Source organism: Mirounga angustirostris, unplaced genomic scaffold (genome assembly GCF_029215605.1).
Source record: "Mirounga angustirostris isolate CCGP_5_RB_7025 unplaced genomic scaffold, mMirAng1.0.hap1 SCAF_8, whole genome shotgun sequence".
In the NCBI taxonomy this organism is placed as follows: domain Eukaryota; kingdom Metazoa; phylum Chordata; class Mammalia; order Carnivora; family Phocidae; genus Mirounga; species Mirounga angustirostris.
In genome coordinates, this window is record NW_026991716.1 from 2,913,779 (window position 1) to 2,931,770 (window position 17,992).

General features: G+C 43.5%; 8 non-coding genes across 8 annotated transcripts; 6 read left to right on the forward strand and 2 right to left on the reverse strand.

The window, feature by feature from the left end:
* The first annotated feature begins 29 nt into the window (after positions 1-29).
* Positions 30-100, forward strand: TRNAG-GCC (transfer RNA glycine (anticodon GCC)). The gene has a single exon. It is a non-coding gene; the product is annotated as a tRNA-Gly (tRNA).
* Positions 101-523: 423 nt separating this feature from the next.
* On the forward strand, positions 524-595 carry TRNAM-CAU (transfer RNA methionine (anticodon CAU)). The gene has a single exon. It is a non-coding gene; the product is annotated as a tRNA-Met (tRNA).
* A 457-nt stretch (positions 596-1,052) lies between these two features.
* Positions 1,053-1,134, forward strand: TRNAS-UGA (transfer RNA serine (anticodon UGA)). The gene has a single exon. It is a non-coding gene; the product is annotated as a tRNA-Ser (tRNA).
* Positions 1,135-2,226: 1,092 nt separating this feature from the next.
* On the forward strand, positions 2,227-2,298 carry TRNAQ-UUG (transfer RNA glutamine (anticodon UUG)). Its single transcript has one exon. It is a non-coding gene; the product is annotated as a tRNA-Gln (tRNA).
* Positions 2,299-2,775: 477 nt separating this feature from the next.
* Positions 2,776-2,847, forward strand: TRNAQ-UUG (transfer RNA glutamine (anticodon UUG)). The gene has a single exon. It is a non-coding gene; the product is annotated as a tRNA-Gln (tRNA).
* Positions 2,848-10,127: 7,280 nt separating this feature from the next.
* Positions 10,128-10,209, forward strand: TRNAS-GCU (transfer RNA serine (anticodon GCU)). The gene has a single exon. It is a non-coding gene; the product is annotated as a tRNA-Ser (tRNA).
* A 3,559-nt stretch (positions 10,210-13,768) lies between these two features.
* On the reverse strand, positions 13,769-13,841 carry TRNAR-UCG (transfer RNA arginine (anticodon UCG)). Its single transcript has one exon. It is a non-coding gene; the product is annotated as a tRNA-Arg (tRNA).
* Positions 13,842-17,839: 3,998 nt separating this feature from the next.
* TRNAM-CAU (transfer RNA methionine (anticodon CAU)) lies at positions 17,840-17,911 on the reverse strand. The gene has a single exon. It is a non-coding gene; the product is annotated as a tRNA-Met (tRNA).
* Positions 17,912-17,992: the final 81 nt, after the last annotated feature.

Consider the following 17,992-nt stretch of genomic DNA (forward strand, 5'->3'; position numbering starts at 1 on the left):
GGACAAATAAAGAACAGTTGGCTTGTGGGGCATTGGTGGTTCAGTGGTAGAATTCTCGCCTGCCACGCGGGAGGCCCGGGTTCGATTCCCGGCCAATGCAACATGTTCTTTTTTTTCCCCCACAGCAGGGGTAGAAATATTGTCACTGAAAAATTACAAAGTAAAAATACTTCGAAGTTAACTGTGTTTCTCGTATCCGAGTATGGCTGAGAAAGATCAAAGTTAACGCTCCTTTTGCAATTTCACCCTCATAAATTATGCCAATCGGCATGCATTTGGTGTTCCAATGGCCTGAAACGTCATCCTGTAGGAGCTGGAACACACTCCGACCTCAACAGGTTGATCTTTCGGAGGCGAATTGTAAGCCGCTAGTATTTGAGGGCGGAGTGTAGCCATGTACAGAGATCAAGGTATCCTTATCCTGTCTTGACAGCGATCATTTCAAAAATAAACAGAAATTTCAGAAGAAGGCGCCAAAATTTATTGTCTTGAAATTTTGCTTTTTTTTTTCCTTTGCAGCGTGAGCAGAGTGGCGCAGCGGAAGCGTGCTGGGCCCATAACCCAGAGGTCGATGGATCGAAACCATCCTCTGCTATCTCTCTGGTGACTCTTTTTGGTTCAAACTCAGATTTTGGAAAAAAAGAGTGAATAAAGTTGATCACTCTCAGAAAGGGTCTGTGGACCAGTTCTGGATGATAAGAATGCCCAGGGTAATTTGTTACAAGTCCTGCTTCCCTTTCTGTAACAGGCTGATCTCTCCGTTGCGGCTGGTTCGTCCGTTGTAATCCAGTCTCTGACTGGGGGCCACTGCACCTGTTAGGGACTGAATGCCACCCTCGCAGATACCCTTTGGTATCTCACACGTCAGGCAAGTGTTACAATTTGTAATAACTTGTGTTACCAGCATCTCGATATTCAAAATCTTGTTCTTTTTAGTGTGATGACAGGCACTCCAGAGCAGTTGTCACGGAAACCAGCAGAAAGGCCAGTTTGTAAACTGGAAAGGTATTATTCCTCATGGGAATATATCCAGAGAACCAGAGAGCAGTCGTGTAGTCGTGGCCGAGTGGTTAAGGCGATGGACTTGAAATCCATTGGGGTCTCCCCGCGCAGGTTCGAATCCTGCCGACTACGAAGTGGTGTTTTTCTTTCCAGGTGTTACACCTGCTGGACCAACTTTGGGAACTGCAAAACACAAAACAGCACTAAATACGCCGTTTTCCTGGGTATTATTATATTTCTCCATGAAATGTAAGCAGGTAGGTCTAGTCCTTTAGTCTAACAGTGGGTGAAGAAAATTTTTGAAAATGATTTTGGGAAAACACTAGGTATTTCTGAGACCACTATATGAAGATGCTGAAAAAATGCCCAGGTTTAATTCTTTCTTTAATTTGCTATTTCCATATCCGAAATCCAGCTTGGGTCTGACTTCTGAAAACTGGTTTGCCTCTTACTTCTTCTGCTTGATGTTCTTGCAGGAATTAGGGCATATCCAGGGCATCACTATCCAATTCGTGAGCACGTTTGGTGTTGTGGAATGAATATCTCAAAATAGAAATTTCCAATCTTTCCTCCTTTTGGATCCCTCTTATTATTCCACTCAGGAAGCCAGAATTGCAGAGAGGAAGTATAGGATAGAGAATTTTCAAAACTATTTTCAGACGTTGGCTGAATCATATTTAAAAAAGTTGTTTTGCTGGATAAAACTAACACACAATACCATATATGCAACATAAATAAGAGTAAATGTAATAAAAATTTATCTTTTATCACACTTGCAATCGATCCATCACAGAATGCAGATAAGCAAAGTAGAAATACTTAGAAATGTAAAAGTTTTTAATCCTTGAAATTACTAGTAAATTCCCATGTTATATTTAACTTTTCTTCTTGCATTTTCTGTATTCGTACATGCCCTAAGAGATTTTTCAGTGTTGACAGTGTCCTCTATAAACCCATAGGTAGAAAAACGTTCACTGTCCAGGTTAGGAATTTAGTAAATGCAGTTTTGATTTTTCCAGGAACGCGGGTACTCAAACCTTCCGTGGACCCTGGGGAAAATTCCAAGCAAAGACGAGCCCTGCTGGGCTTTTACCCCGGCGGAGCAAGTTTGCTGCCTCCTTGGATTCAGGGACTGTGAACCTTCTCCACCTGTCCAGGACAGGTACTCACGTGCGACTCACTGCAAAGAGCGTCCAAACCTTGCCGGGGATAGGGGTTGTCTGTGGCCCCATGGTGTAATGGTTAGCACTCTGGACTTTGAATCCAGCGATCCGAGTTCAAATCTCGGTGGGACCTGTCAGCCTTTTAGCATCTTCCCTTTTGTCTTAAATCACTCCCGCACCCTGACTTGGCCGGAGACACCTGAGCACTTGCTCACCTCAACGGTACATCTGGGTCGGCAAGGTGACACTGTCCTGCCGAACAGCGTCGCCTGCGTTTTCTTCTGGAGTTCTACGTCTGTCCTCCTGTGTCCTTCCTCCTTCGTTGGGAAATCAGGATATCGTCCGAACGCCCTAAGTAATGTTTTACACCCCAGACCTCAGTTCTGGGTTCAGGTTCCATCAGTTTCTAACACGAACTTGGCCTTGAGAAGTTCGTAGTGTGCGTGAGCCCCAATTGTCATGTTTATTTTGGAACATTTGCTGTCTGAGATATAGCAGATTTTCTATTAATGTTTAAGAAATTAAAACTGTAGTCCGCAACATGCTGAACACAGTGACAAACTCTGCATTGAATATTCATAGATATTCCATCAGGAGTCCTTGACAAGGTGGCCCCATGGTGTAATGGTTAGCACTCTGGACTTTGAATCCAGCGATCCGAGTTCAAATCTCGGTGGGACCTGTTTTGGTTTTGGTGACCTCGCCCCATATTTCAAATCGCTATTGCATCCTGGTGTGTGGGCTGGAGCTTTACACTCACGCTTTCTTCATGCTAAGAGCGTCCTGTAATTCCTTACTCTCTTCTCGGGCTTATGAAAAATGACCGATTTATGTATCACCTTTGTGTCCTTGTGGATCACTCTCTCTAACTCCCTGGGTTCCTGAAGTCCCATCTCTTTAGTCTTCAGGCCCTAACAGTTCATGTGTCATAAGCTCCTTCTTTTCTTCTCTAGCTCCTCAAAATGTAAGGGCCCCATGCAAGAATATGCATAACAATTTCAACAGAAAGCTCCTCAACGGACTCTGTGGTGAGCACTGTGAGCTCTAAATCCAGCAATTTGAGTCCAAATCTCTTTGGGGCCTCAGCAACATGTTGGTGATTTTCCCTCCGTGGTTCTCCTAACTCATTTGCTCACCTTCGAGGTCTACACATCTAGCTGCAGGCACTGCCAGTCTCTTCCAAATCAACATAGAGTCCCTGCCAAGAGAAAATTGCCTCTGACCACCCACCCGGGGAATCCTAGCCCTATTCCCCCCTCAAACTCCATGTCCCTATTTTGCTTTTTTTGCCCAGAGCTTCTCAGATCCTGGTAAGTTAGAATCTTGGACCTGGTGACTAAGAGTTTATGTTTTACTGTCCCAAACCGAGGTCCTTCCTTTCATGGAGCCCACATAAAGTGTTCCATCAGCTTCTAAACACTAACACTGTCCTGAAAAAGTTCTACTGCACAGTGGGACAGCTGTGGGGTACGTCTTAGAGCCTCCACTGTCTGCCCTCATTGGCGGCTCCGTGTGCACCTGAAGCTAACGTGTCACCTCCATCATTTTGAAGCTACACTGATCTGTTAGGAGTACTCATTGGTCTTTCAGTGGGGACCCAACTCCAAGGGCCTCATGATGTAACGGGTAGCACTTGGATCACATCTCAGCGGACTTGTCTCAGTTTTGGTCACCTTGCCCGTGCGCTTTCCCAAACCAGGAGTCCACTTTGGTATGATAGACACTCCCTTAGACTCGCACCTCCTCTCCCACATCAACACCCAGCTCCTTGCTCTTTCCTCTGGCTACTGAAAATTGTACTCTCCCCATCATCCTCATGTTCTCCTAAAATCTCTCCTCTTGGTGCCTATTTTTGCTTCGCTTGGTGCCTGAAGTCAGTGAGATCCCCGTGAGTTAATTATGTGCTCTGGTGCTGAAGAGTCACAGGCCTCACCTGTGACTTTTCTCCCCGTGAGGTTCATGCGCATCCTCTGTAGACCTGAAAATGTCCAGACCATGGAGTGAGACCCCCGCCATCATACTCATTTGAGAGTTTCCTTTGTTTTCATACAAGAGGCTCTCCTTTAATGTGTCTTAGACTGAATTTATGCCCACACACCTTGAAGATCCCCCACCTGACCCCATGCAAGAGTATACATGTCTTCCCTTGAAGGTTTGTTGTCACAGAGGTCCCATGTGTGACGGTTAACCCTCTAGACATTGGACCCTAAATTCCTTCTGTTGACTCTCTTTAGTTCAAGCATATCCTCCAGTGCTCTCAATGACAGCAAAAGAAGAACCCCCGTCAACTCCTCTGGCCACTAAACATTGTTCCAGAAAAATCCCTGCAAACTTCCTCATACCTATTAAGCCCCAGTCATGTAATGTTTTAGAACCTCTGTATTAGTTTCCTACCGCTGCTATAGCAAATTGCCACAAATTTAGTGGCTCAAAATAACATGAATTACTTTTTGTACAGTTCTGGAGTTTGGAAGTCTAAAATCAAGGTGTCAGCAGGTTTTCTGGAGACTTCAGGCAAGAATCTTGTTTCCTTGCCATGTTCAGCTTCTAGTGGACTCTTCCCTGCATCACCTCTTGCTTTTGTAATCATGTTTCCTATTCTTGACTCTGACCTTCTTCTGGGTATCCTTGGAAAATCCAGCATAATCTCTTCATCTCAAAATTCTCAATTTAATCACATCTATAAATGTAAGGTAATGTATTCACAGGTTCTGGGGATTGGGATTTAGGCCTTTGTTAGAAGCCATGATCCAGCCTACCACAGCCTCTGTTACTAAATAGCACGTGTCTGTGAATGCTCTTTAGATGGATTCTATTGATCAGGACTTTTTTCAAAGGCAAAATACCGATCCAGTTTCCTTACATGTCTTTTTTTCAAGAGACTCTTCTGTAGGGGCTCCATGGGGTGATGATCGGCATCTGAACTCAGATCTGGCAATCTTAGGGTACCTTATGTTTCTGCCTTCTCAATGGCCTTCCCTCCCGGGCACAGGATCTCTGGGCCATGAGGCCTTCCTGGGTTTATTGGTTACCTGTTGTATAAATTACCACAAGATTGGCACTTAAAACAAGATGCTCTTCATCTTACAGTTGCGGAGGGTCTCGAGGGTCAGCATAGCTGGGTCTTCTGCTTCAGGGTCTTTCGTGATCTGCATTCAAGGTATGGGCTGGACTGGAGTCATGTCAAAGCTCAACTGGGGAAGGATCCATTTCCAGGCTCACATGTGCGTGGCAGGATTTAGTTCCTCCGCAAAGGCTGTGGAACTGAGGGCTTCGGCTGCTGGCTGGTTCCTGCCTGGAGTCCATTCTTGGTTCCTTGCCACGTGGACTTTACCAACATGGCAGCTTGTTTTGTCAAAGCATGTGAGCTGAGAAAGCAAGAGTGCAAGTGTTTTGGTAAGTCAGAAATCACAGTCCATTGTAATCTAATCATGCAAGTGAGATCCTATCACATTCACTGTGTTCCTTAGGTTAGGAGTAAGTCACTAGGTCCAGGCTGCACTCAAGGGAAAGAATTTCACAAAAAGTCTGTCTACCACACTGGGTTTCAAAGACCCTAGAGATCCCGAAGCTGAATGAGCCCTGTCTGGCTCTGGTCTTCTGCTGTGACTGATACTTTGCAAGCAGGTTATTTATTTATTTATTTATTTAATTTATTTATTTATTTATTTATTTATTTATTTATTTATTTATACATACTTTGTCAGCAGTTGCTATATTGAGAGCAATTCCTGGTACCTCCCAACTGGGAAAATTACTTCTAGGTTTTAGCTTTTATAGTTTTCCTTTATCTATCTTTCTTTACAGTTGAGTTAGCACTGAAGAGCTAGACTATCACTCTTCTAATCTCACTCCTGCCAAGCAAATCAGAATCTCTTGGTATAATGCCCCGAGGCTATTTTCCTAAAGTTCCTCATGGATTTGAATGTGCAGCAGGCGGTGAGGCCCACTGAGCTAATTTCTCCCTGACCACCCTATTCAACCGGCTACCACTCCAAGGCATTTACTACTTTCTGACATATCGTATGTTTTGCTTTCTTAATTATTTATTGCCTATTTCTGCATACTTCAGTTTCAGCAGGGCAGGGAATCTTCTGTGTCGTATATGCTCCTGTACTTAGAACAGGACCTGGCACAGATGCGATGCTTGGTAAATATTCTCGGAAAGATTGAATAAATGAAAGAATCAGTGAACTCTTCAGTTTGGCCTTGGTCATCGTGTTTGACAATTCCCAGCTCTAACAGAACCAAACCCAAAGACATTTTTATTTTCTTTCCAGAAACATTTTAGAATTTGTCACTCACTTAAGCTTAAAACAATTACAACTTCATATTTTTTTTTACCTGTTTTATAGGTGTTTATGTATCAGATAATTAATATGTTTGCTATGTATTAAATCAGTCCTTGACACCTCCTTAGAGCCCACAGTTTGCATCCTGATCACGTTGTAGAGCACGTGCACGCACACACACACCCGGAGTTATTCTTTTTTTGTAATGACCTTGGATGTAGATGAGAAAGAGCTGACATCAGGCATCCAGGAGCTGACCTGATTGTCCAGTAGGCCCGGACGCTGTCAGGAGGTGGCCTGGCACTCACCTCTAGGCCATGGGGCTTTTCTGTGGAACATAAACAATCGCACACAACAGGAGCATCAGACAAGGGCTTTCTCTGATCATGATGACGTGAGACAGAACATTTCATAGTCTAGTCTAAGAACAGACAGCCAAAGAAGGCCAGTGTGTGTACCACAAAATGACCAAATGTCTCCTGCCAGCTAACACAAGGGACCACTGGTTTTCCAAACTTAGCTTCATTCTATTCTTACCTTTCTCTAGATAGAGTTTATGAAGATACGAAATCACAGAATTATGCCCTCCCTTCCTGACAGCAACCAACCCAGGACAAAGCCTGGCTTCCTTGTCCCCTCCCTCAAATCACCCAACAGAAGACAAATGTTACAATAAGCCCCCCCCATTTTTTTTTTTCAATTTGAGATATAATTGACATATAACATTGTGGACGTTTAAGATGTGAACGTGTTGATGCGTTTATATATTGCAATATGGTTACCACACAACATTACCTAACACCGTCATCATGTCTCATAATTACCATTTCTTTTTTGGGTGATGAGAATATTTAAGATCTTAGAAACTTTAAAGGATATAATATAGTATTGTTGACTATAATCATGAACTTGTGCATTAGATCTCGAGAAGTCACTCATCTGCTCACAGCAAGCTTTGTGTCCTTTGACCCCCATCTCCCCAATTCCACCCCCCACCCCAACCCCTGGTAACCACCATTCTACTCTGTATTTCTAAAAGTTCAGTGTTCAGCTTTTTAAGATTTCGTATAGAAGTGAGATTACATGGTATTTGTCTTTCTCTGTCTGACTTGTCTCACTTAGCGTAATGCCCTCAGGGTCTATCCATGTTGTCAGTAACGGCATTTTCCTTCTTTCTCATGGTTAAGTAAGATTCCATTGCCTGTGTGTATCTTTATATATACATATATGTATATAGACACAACTTTTTCTTTTAAGATTTTATTTATTTATTTTTGCAAGAGAGAAAGAGCACCAGTAGGTAGGGAGGGGTAGCGGGAGGACCAGGCTCCCCACTGAGCAGGGAGCCCCATGTGGGACTCGATCCCAGGACCCTGGGATCATGACCTGAGCCAAAGACAGATGCTTAACCGAATGAGCCACCCAGGCGCCCTACACAACTTTTCTTTATCCATTTATGCACTGACACTTCGGTTGTTTCCGTATTTTGGCTGTTGTAAATAATGTTGCAATGAGCATGGGCATGCAGATATCCCTTTGATAACCTGTTTTCATTTCTTCTGGATAAAAACCCAGAAGTGGGATTGCTGGGTCACACGGTAGTTCTATTTTTAATTTTTTGCGGTCCCTCCATACTGTTTTCCACAGTGGCTGCACCAATTTACATTCCCACCGACAGTGCACGAGGGGTCCCCTTTCTCCACAGAGTTGCTAACACTTATCTCTTGACTTTTTGGTGATGGGCATTCTAACAGATGTGAGGTGGTAGCTCATTGTGGTTTTGACTTGCATTTCCCTGATTACTAGTGATGTTGAGCATGCTGGCCATTTAGATGTTGTCTTTGGAGAGACATTATTCCATGAAAGGGAGTTCTACACAAAATGACCACTAAAAGCTGAAGGAGCTGGAAGACTGAAGGAATAGGCCAACAAGTCCAGTCTGAGGAGAAGCGGTTTGTCAAGGGGATTTAGGGACAGAAGGGTGCCTTGGATGACTCCATCTCCCGTGTGACTGACCTCCTTTTCTAGCCTTGGAGGCTGGGAGCACCTGCAGGGGGGCCCACCTGGAGGAGATGTTGGAGACCCACAGGTGTATCTCCAGAGCAGACTGAGGACACCGTGCCCTGCGGGGTACTTATAAGGGTGGGGTTAGATGGAAAGACTGTGTGTGTGTGTGTGGGGGGGGGATTGGAGTGTGTATGGGGGCTGTGCTCAGGAAGGCTTCAGGCCACAGAGTGGTCACCATGGCAGATTTATCTAAGATGGTGTTAGTCTGGTTCACACAAATGTCTACACGGTTCTCTGACCACTTTTAAGTTGGACGTTTTTGTTGTTACTGAGTTGGATGAGCTCTCTCTCTCTATTTTGGGTATTAACTCCTTATCTAATACACGGTTTGCAAATATTTTCTCCCATTCCACAGTTTGCTTTTTCATTTTGTTGATTTCTTTTGCTGTGCTGAAGCTTTTTAGTTTGATAGGCTTTCCACTTGTTAATTTTTTTCCTTTGTAGTTTGTGCTTTTGGTGTCAAATCCAAAATATCATTGCCAAAATAAATGTCAGTGAACTTTCCCCCTCATGTTTTCTTCTAGGAGTTTCATGGATTCTTGCCTTATATTTATGTCTTTAATCCATTTCGAGTTAGTTTTTGTGAGTGGTGTGAGATAGAGGTCCGATTTCAGTTTTCTGCATGTGGTTATCCAATTTTGGATAAATCCAGTATTTGAGTTATATCCAGTATGAAGGTTGTATATGACCTTCATTATGTAGAGGTACATTCTCTCTACACCCAACTTGTTGAGAGAGTTTTTTTAATCATGAAAGAATGTTGTATTTTGTCAACAATAGGGCATGACATGTGAAACATGAAAGGATGCTTGTATTTAATAAGGTCTTTAAACTCCCCCTTTAACTGATTTAATTCTCCAAGGTCTCTCGAGGTGTGTACCCTTCCTAGTTGTGGCAGCAAGTCACAACTTATCCAACTCCAGGTGTGTACCTGGTGATCTCTGGCTGGAGCGCATTGAAGGTGGCCGTAAAAAAAAAAATAAAATAAACGACAGTAGTAAATTATCTTTTTAAAATCAAATTTACCTGTACAAAACAAACAAAACAAATCGAAACAAAACAAAACTCCCTCCGATGGTCCTAAAATTCTTTAATAAAGTCTGAAATCTTTGGTCTGACGTTGGGAACCAGCCCCCCAGCCCCAGCTCCTCAGCAATCACCTGCTCGCACTTCCTGGGAGGTGATGACTCTAAGAAGTGCTAATGTTCCATATGGTAGACACCTGAGAATCCTGCAATAACAGATACAGTACAGCTCGTTTCATGATGGTTTCAATAGACATATGGTCTAAAGGAATGACGATACCTAATTTGATTTTTAAGACAAAAGCAGTCATGAACTCCATTCTTCCGTCAGGGGCTGCCAGGTTTCCTGAGAAAGTGTATTCGGTTTTTACTCGGGTCCACTCCCCCCCACCCACTCCTTCCCGGGACTATAGCCTGTTCTTTATTTATTTTTCCTTTATCAAGACAAGAGGGCCACTTACAGAAAGCAAGGAGGTCTTCTTCATTAATAAAAGCATGTAATCAAATAATGGAGATTGCAACGTAGAGCTGTGCTCAGTATAGCAACATAGTACTTAGGCGAAGGGCCTGCCGCAGGTGACGAGGTGGCCGAGTGGTTAAGGCGATGGACTGCTAATCCATTGTGCTCTGCACGCGTGGGTTCGAATCCCATCCTCGTCGGCGGCTCCCCCGCTGCGCCGGTGGGGTGAGGTTTTAGCTCTTGGTGAGCGAGACGCGTCGCTAGTACTTGCTGGAGGTGCTGGTGGGGAAAAACCAGAAACAGGCGAGACCAGCCACTTTCACTATTAATAACGTACCTCCTTCACCGTTTTACGGAGATTTCGGGGGTTATCTGAGCCTGGATGGGACTGTTGCGCCGACTCGGCTCCCGCGGCGGGGGCACACGTCCGCCCCCCGCGCCCCCGGGGTCTCCACTGAGGCCTGAAACTCTGGTTCGGGGCCTTCGAGGCCGCAGGCACCGCGCCCCCGGGAGCTTCTCCGACGCCCTTCCCTCCGCCCCCTCGGGCCTCCGGCCCCGGGTCGGTGACCTCGGCTCTCCCAGGTGAGGTCCCGCCGTCCGAGCGGTTGCGGGCGCGCGGGTGACGCTAGCGCCCCCTTCTGGCAAAAGAGCCTTTTGCAAGGCCCAGATCCCATATACCTTCCCCGTGAATTCGCTCAGAAAGGCACCCTTCTCCTTTTTTTGTATTTTAGTTGAATTAACTTAAATCAAAGATCTTTTGCGAGCGCTCCAACCTCTATGGGTTTCTCCCTTCTTTGGTCCTCTTCTGTTAGTTGCATCTTAATTTGAGCACATTATCCCATAAAATCTCTCCTGTCTCCTCTTTTCACTTCACTGAGAACTAGAGCAAGGGGTCGGATCCACAGCGTAGAATCACAAGATTCGAAGGGACTGTAGAGATGATGTCTCTAAAACGTCCCCCCTCTATCACCTAGCTCTATTTTGCAGATGAGGAAACCGAGGTAGAAACCAAACTAATTGTTTTAAAAAATCATATAACGAGCCTTTCCTTATTAAGGTTCATGGGAACCAAATTCTTTCAGAGCAAGTGGTTAGGGTGGTGAAATCTTTCCAACATGTCCAAATCCTGCGACTGACTGTGACTTTTGATATCTAGAAAATTCTTCTGAAGTACATTTGTCATGAGCCAAAGCCTCATGAGGATTGAGGGCTACAAAGCATGAAATTTGGAGCAATATCTGATTTTGAATTTCATCTAACAATATCTGGCTTATATGGTATATGTAGTTTGAAGATGGTTCACAAACTCCTAAATAAAAGAAGACCACCAGACCACTAAATCATGTTAAAAAATCACAATGGAAAACATTGATAAAATTCCTAAATAAAAATTTAAAACTGTCACATGGCCCAAGGCACCCCATATCGCAATAAAAACATAGCATGTTAAGATAGAGCAAACTGGGAAAAAAAAAAAAAGATAGAGCAAACTGGAAAATTTTGTCACTCCTATGACATACAGAGATTGTCTTCAACTTTTTAACCCATCTCCCGTTAACCTGGCTAAGTGATGGATGAAGGGAAGATATCACATAATAATTTATTGCCTTTATGTCTGTGGTATTTAGTGGTTCAGAATTCAAGATAATTGGTCTCCTGCCAAAAACTATGAGGGACATACTGTAGTTGAACAAAGTTGGATTATTGTCTTGTTGCAATGAGGGAGGCAAAATATCATGGTGATCTATTAAGGGACTCAGTAACTCTATGATTGGTTATTTTAATTTTTGTCTGAAAGGTGAGAGGATCAAAGTAGGACACATGATTACAGACAGTTTTTTTGTTTTTATCTTGCTTCCTGAGGGTCACAGAGCGGCCTTGCCTGTTGTTGGTATCCTTTGAAATTATTTATGTTCCACAGGAATTAACCAGGGCTTAGCTGTGAGGGCCAGGGCCAGCTCCTAGCAATGCTAAGGCTGAGCTGTGAATGTCAGACCCAGGCCTGGTGTCAGGGGCTGCTGTTCTCTTTCTCAAAATGCGTGTAATTCATGCACTCGGGAACTCATTTTTAAGATGAAATGCAATAAGGTGTAAGATAATAAGAAAGGATGAATGATTTCTAAACTTCGTAAATCTGCATTGACTCCTCAAATGATTAAAGTATTGGCTTCAGTTTTTCATTCCTTCCTGTATCCAAGCCCTTTGTCTAGTAACTTCTCAGTCCCTCTTCAAGAGATGGAGTGTTGTCCCTGGCCTATGGGCTGGGGCATGAGGATGACTTCGATCAATGGGATATTAGTAGACATATATCCTTTTTAGTTTTTAGTAGACATATCCATATAGTAGAGTATATCCTTTTCCTGGTTGATAAAAGGATACTTAGTGTCATGGTACGTTTTGTGAGGAAGGAAGCAGTGAGCGGCTTCACATGACATTAGCACACTGCAATTTTTTTTAGTCTGAGAAATCTCAATCCTGGGAACCAACGCTCAAGCCCCAACTTTTCTGTACAATTTGGACTCTACAGCTGACTGGGGAAAACCAGAGTCATGCCAGAGATCTAAAAAAGAGGCTGGGCAAAGGAAGAGGTAATTATTACCTTGTTTTAATATTCATTGCTTTCACCTAGCAAAAGCATCCTCCACGTGATTTGAAGGAACTGTGTTTCACCATGAAGTCAAGCATTGGAAATTACTTTTTCTTCATCCTAAATTATGAAATTCAGTTATTTAGACACAAAAATGTGTTTTTGTGTATATTGTGCATCTGTCTTCTCTGTCTTCCTGCTTTCCTACACACTCTGTAAATGTAAACAGCTGGGATCTTTTCATGACCTTATGTTCTTCCATTCTGTAATTTAGGTTTGAATCTGCGCTGTTCTCATCCTTTTGATGGCAACAAAAACAAAGGAAAAAGGGAAGTTAAGAGGGAAAAGGAGGGTAAGAGTGAAAACCAGTAACACAGACTCCAGCAGCCGCGTCTTCCAAGGACAGGCAGACTCAGACTAGAAGAGAAAAGTGAAGAAAAGATGGGGGAAGGAGAAGCAACAGGCTCCCACTGTGCGGGCCCCTGGGGCCTGGCATTGGTCTGAGACTCAGCAAGTCTTAGAGGGGGGTCGGTTTACAGATCTGAGTTCCCTTGAAACTGTGAAAATGAAACTCAGGCACTCAAAATCCAAATTTGAGGAGAGCTTGAGAGCCCCCAGATTATTGGAGGGCCTTGTTCCAGTTCTGCCTCTCCTGGGTCCTGACACTGGTCCTCTCCAGGCCTTTGAGAAGGACCTCTTTAGAGTTGGAACTGGAGGGTATTATGCTGAGGGAAATAAGTCAATCAGAGAAAGACAATTATCATATGGTTTCACTCATATGTGGAAGATAAGAAATAGTGCAGAGGACCGTAGGGGAAGGGAGGGAAAACAGAGTGGGAAGTCATCAGAGAGGGAGACAAACCATGAGAGACTCTTAACTATAGGAAACAAACTGAGGGCTGCTGGAGGGGAGGGGGATGGGGGATGGGGTAACTGGGTGATGGGCATTAAGAAGGTCGCCTGCTGTGATGAGCACTGGGTGTTACATGTAAGTGATCAATTACTGAACACTACATCTGAAACTACTGGTGTACTATAAGTTGGCTAATTGGATTTAAATTAAAAAAAAAATTAGAGTAGGAAAAAAGAGATGGGTTTGGAAAACAGATACCAGGTGATTCCTCCCACCATGTGAAATATGGCAATTTTGGGGAACGCATAAAAACCAGAACTAACCACGAAGGGATTCGAACCCTCAATCTTCTGATCCGAAGTCAGACGCCTTATCCGTTAGGCCACGTGGTCGCCAGGTACGAGTCTTCGCTGCAGCCCTTAGAAAGTATAATGAGCTTTCTGGCCGGTCCTGAGTTGTCAAATAGCGCCCCGGCCGCCCGCGCTTCTAGTCATTGAAAAAAAGGAAAGGAGCTTACCAGGGTTATTTGGGGCCACGGAGTCGGGCCTCGTGAAAGGTAGGAACTGGCAATTTCGGTCTTGGGTCCTCCACGGGAAGAAAAGTCATGGACATTACCACTCCTGAGGAGAAAAGCTGTGTATGGCACCTGAAAGATGCCCAAATACTGCATATTGTCTGCATCTGGGGATATTTTTTTAAATAAGCTAACTCAGAGCTTCTTCCCTGTAAATACTCATCCATATTCACTATTTTCAGACTCTAGGTAGTTGGAAGGTCCTCCTGGACAGTTATCATGCAAACCGCGCCCAGAGGCAGTCTTAGCATCCCACGATTGTCTTTCTCGCTGTCCTGCATGGATACCTGCAGGGTCCCCTTTTCATACTCGTCTGGGACTCTCTCCGATTGTTGTAATGTGACATCAGAGCACTTTTCCCGGTGTGTCTCTGTTTGGAGAAGAAGAGCAATCTTTGGTTGGCGTTTCAGGAGGTGTATAGAGGGGTCTAGGGTCATTCATGTTATCTGAAGCTTCCATATCTTAAGAAATAAACACTATAATAGGATTACAAAAATTATGACTGTTAGCAATTCTTACAGTTAATAGATGATTCAACACAAAAATGTGTTGCAATATACTCATTCTATGGACAAGATATTTATAGAGTTTATAATGTTCTGTAGAGTACTTGGCCCAATAAAGTGATAGAGATTTCAACTTATATTTTAGATGACTTCTTTCGAGTTTATCAGTGAATCTGTGTGACCTCGTGTAGCTTGTTTGAGGATAATGTTGACTATCTACACATATCGCAGTACCTTAATTTTCTTAAATCCCAGACCTTGGGAGCTTTGGCCCTCTTGGTTCATTCATGATAGGTTAAATTAGCAGCTTCTGGAGCATAGAAATGGGGTCTTTTACATAGTCTTTCTTTCCCTGTCCACAGAATTACATCTGGCAAATAGTAGGAGCTCAGTAAAAATGTGCTGAATTTCTCAAATACATATATTTTTGAATTTTGCAATCGTTTTTAATGTGGGGATTATTTAACTAAAAGATTCTTTTATCCTGCAAAAAAATCTGCATATGGACTTGTTCTCTTCCTCTCTCCCTGGAAGCAAGAAGATGGTGGTTAAACCATCATGGGTACTGTTGGGGTAAGTGGTAAGAGGAGATCCTCAAGGCTCAGTCACCCAGCCCTGTGGAGGGAGACACGATCTTCAGGAAGATCACTGGCAAGGATCTCCAGCCAAAAGAATTTTTAAGGATGACTGGTGTCTTGGTGTCCATGACATTTCCCCTCAAGTGTCAACATGTTTTCTGGTGATACCTAAGAGACAGATATCCCAGATACCTGTAGCAGAAGATCATGATGAGAGCCTTGGACAGTTAATGATTGTTGACGAGAAATGTGCTCCTGATATGGGCCTGGTTATGGAATGGCGGCGAATGAAAGTTGGGGGGGGGGTCAATCCGTCTATCATGTTCATCGGCATATTTTTTGGAGGTGGGCAGATGAATTGGCCTCCTGGTTTAGCATGCTGTAGGGATAATTTTCTATTCTCTTGGCAATGATCAAATTTGCAACTTCCAATATGTTAGTACACTTACTTTTGTCTGTATATGGAGAGGTTGAAGAAATAATTTTTAAAAACCCTATACATTATAAAAGACATTATTGTATAGCTTATAATAAAAACAAACAAAAAACAAAAATAAAAACACGATCAAAGCCCAGACCACAAACTTGAAGACTCCAGAGATTGTTTTTCTGGCTAGGAAGTTTGATCATATTACTCCTTTGATCAAACTTGGCGATGGTTTTTTACTGCCCATAGAAAAATAAAATCGAAACCTGTTTGCACTGCATACTCACTTCCTTATGACTGTCCCTTTCCCTATCTCTTCTGCCACAACTCAGGATTATATTGTAAGACCTAAAATTTCAAGGGCTCCTTTGACATCTTTGAGCCTCACAGGACCCCCCAAACAGTCCTGTGAATTCACCTGTTCTCACAGGACATGCCCTCTATCTGGCTAATTCCCCTATCAACCAGACCAGGTACATCCCAGCCCCTCAACCTAATGGGTTCACCTCCCTGTTGGTCCTGGAAGCTATTAAAATAAGACAATTCCATCTTTTGGAGGAAACCAGGGTCACCCTTTTCTCTGTCTGCTACAAAGCTTACCTCCCATAGCCCTTGCTGGTCACTCTACTCAGGAGTGCGACCTGAGCCAACTTGCGTGGCACGTGGTGGCCTCCCCCTCCAGGCTGTGAGTATATGTGACGGTAAACAGCTACCCATCTCATCTGCCCAGTGCTGAGCATGGTGTGTCTGGCCATCTGGTGTTGTTTAGGGCAGAGGATCCCTTCTTAACCTATAGGGTGAATGGGAGGTGAGCAGATACGGCCATTTTACCTTTCTCCTCAAATCCTCCTCCTCCAATCTCCCTCACCTCCATGCTCGAGCACACTGAATGTTTTGTAGTTCTCTAGAAACCCTTAACTGTTATGCCTCCTTGTAGTTATTTATTTATTTTTCTATCTAGAAGACTCTTCTTGGCTACCTGCCAACTTCTTACTCATTCTAGTTTGGACTCCAAATCTGCCACCTTTCCCAAATTGGGCCATTGCCAGGGCAAAGGCAAGGCAGCAAATCTGTTTTACTCAAGTTTTCACAGATGTCTGTAGCCATGGTGATGACCCTTGGTGAAACTCTGTGAACTAAAATACTGGAATGTTCACTATGTTACTAGGTCATGATGTTATCCTGTGTACATGAAGCAGTGGGTCACTATGAACCAGGTTGTCAGCATATTTAAAGGAAACCACAGCCTTCACTGGTCCCTGCAAGTTCACAACAGGAGAGAAAGAATGTGGATCATCTATGAAGATGGAGGACCGGAAAGACTTCTCTGGTGTTTGCTTGTGTATATCTTTTTCCTGCTGTGTCTGCACTTTTCCCTTTGCTGTAATAAATTTTAACTTTGAGTATATGTTCATTTATGGGAGTCCTTCTAGCAATTCATCCAGTTACTGGGTGATCGTGGAGCTACCAGGAACAATCATTTTTCCTTATTCCCAACTGCATTTAGTGTATAATCTTTTAAAAGAAATATCTTATTCTCTTATACATATTTGTTTGAAAGCTAGACTGTAGGCTACTTAAATATTTTCTTAGTGCTTAGCACAGTATATGACACATAATATCTGAATAGGGATCTTTTCTGAGAGATATGTAAAACATACACTTTTAAAAAATGAGCGTAGACAACAGTCCTGTTAGAGATCGTAAAGGAAGGTAGGCCATAGAGACACATTTACCAGCAGCGGCCACATAAGTGGTTTTCTCAGGTCAGAGTTCAATCCTGGCCACCAAAACTTTGCACTCTGGCTCAAACTGTTACTTATTGACTCCGAAGATTAAGACTCTCGAGTTGCAAAAGTTTGGCGCCGGGATGGCCCAGTAGATTTCTTGTCTATCGCTTTAGCCCCATGGCCACAACTACCTAACAGGTAGTGCTTTCTGAATTATGTACAGAAGGAAATTAAACTCCTTATCTGGACGTCCATCCCTGACCTCACCGCCACGCTCGGCTTATTTTAGCGTTTTCACGGCTTCACAGGACAGGAAGACGGTCGTGATAGCCGGTGGCAACAACAGCATCACCACTTCGGCAACCACTAGGAGTAAAGCTTATTATGGGAAGACATATTAATGATAACTGAGTGTCCTTTACCGACGTTCTATTTATCTCTAGAGAATGTGAACAGTTTCACGTTTATTTTCTGGAAATAATTTAAACGCCAGAATTAGACAAAACAAAACAAATCTGGCTCTATTTTCTTTCCATGTTGTGAAACTAAGCTACATAATTTTAGCAAAAAGGTGCTAGCAGAGGATGGTTTCGATCCATCGACCTCTGGGTTATGGGCCCAGCACGCTTCCGCTGCGCCACTCTGCTCTTCGGCAAAGAGTTCTCCTAATAATACCCTTAACCCTGTTCCGAGGCGATTCCTCCTACTGGAAGAACCCGTGCGAGGTC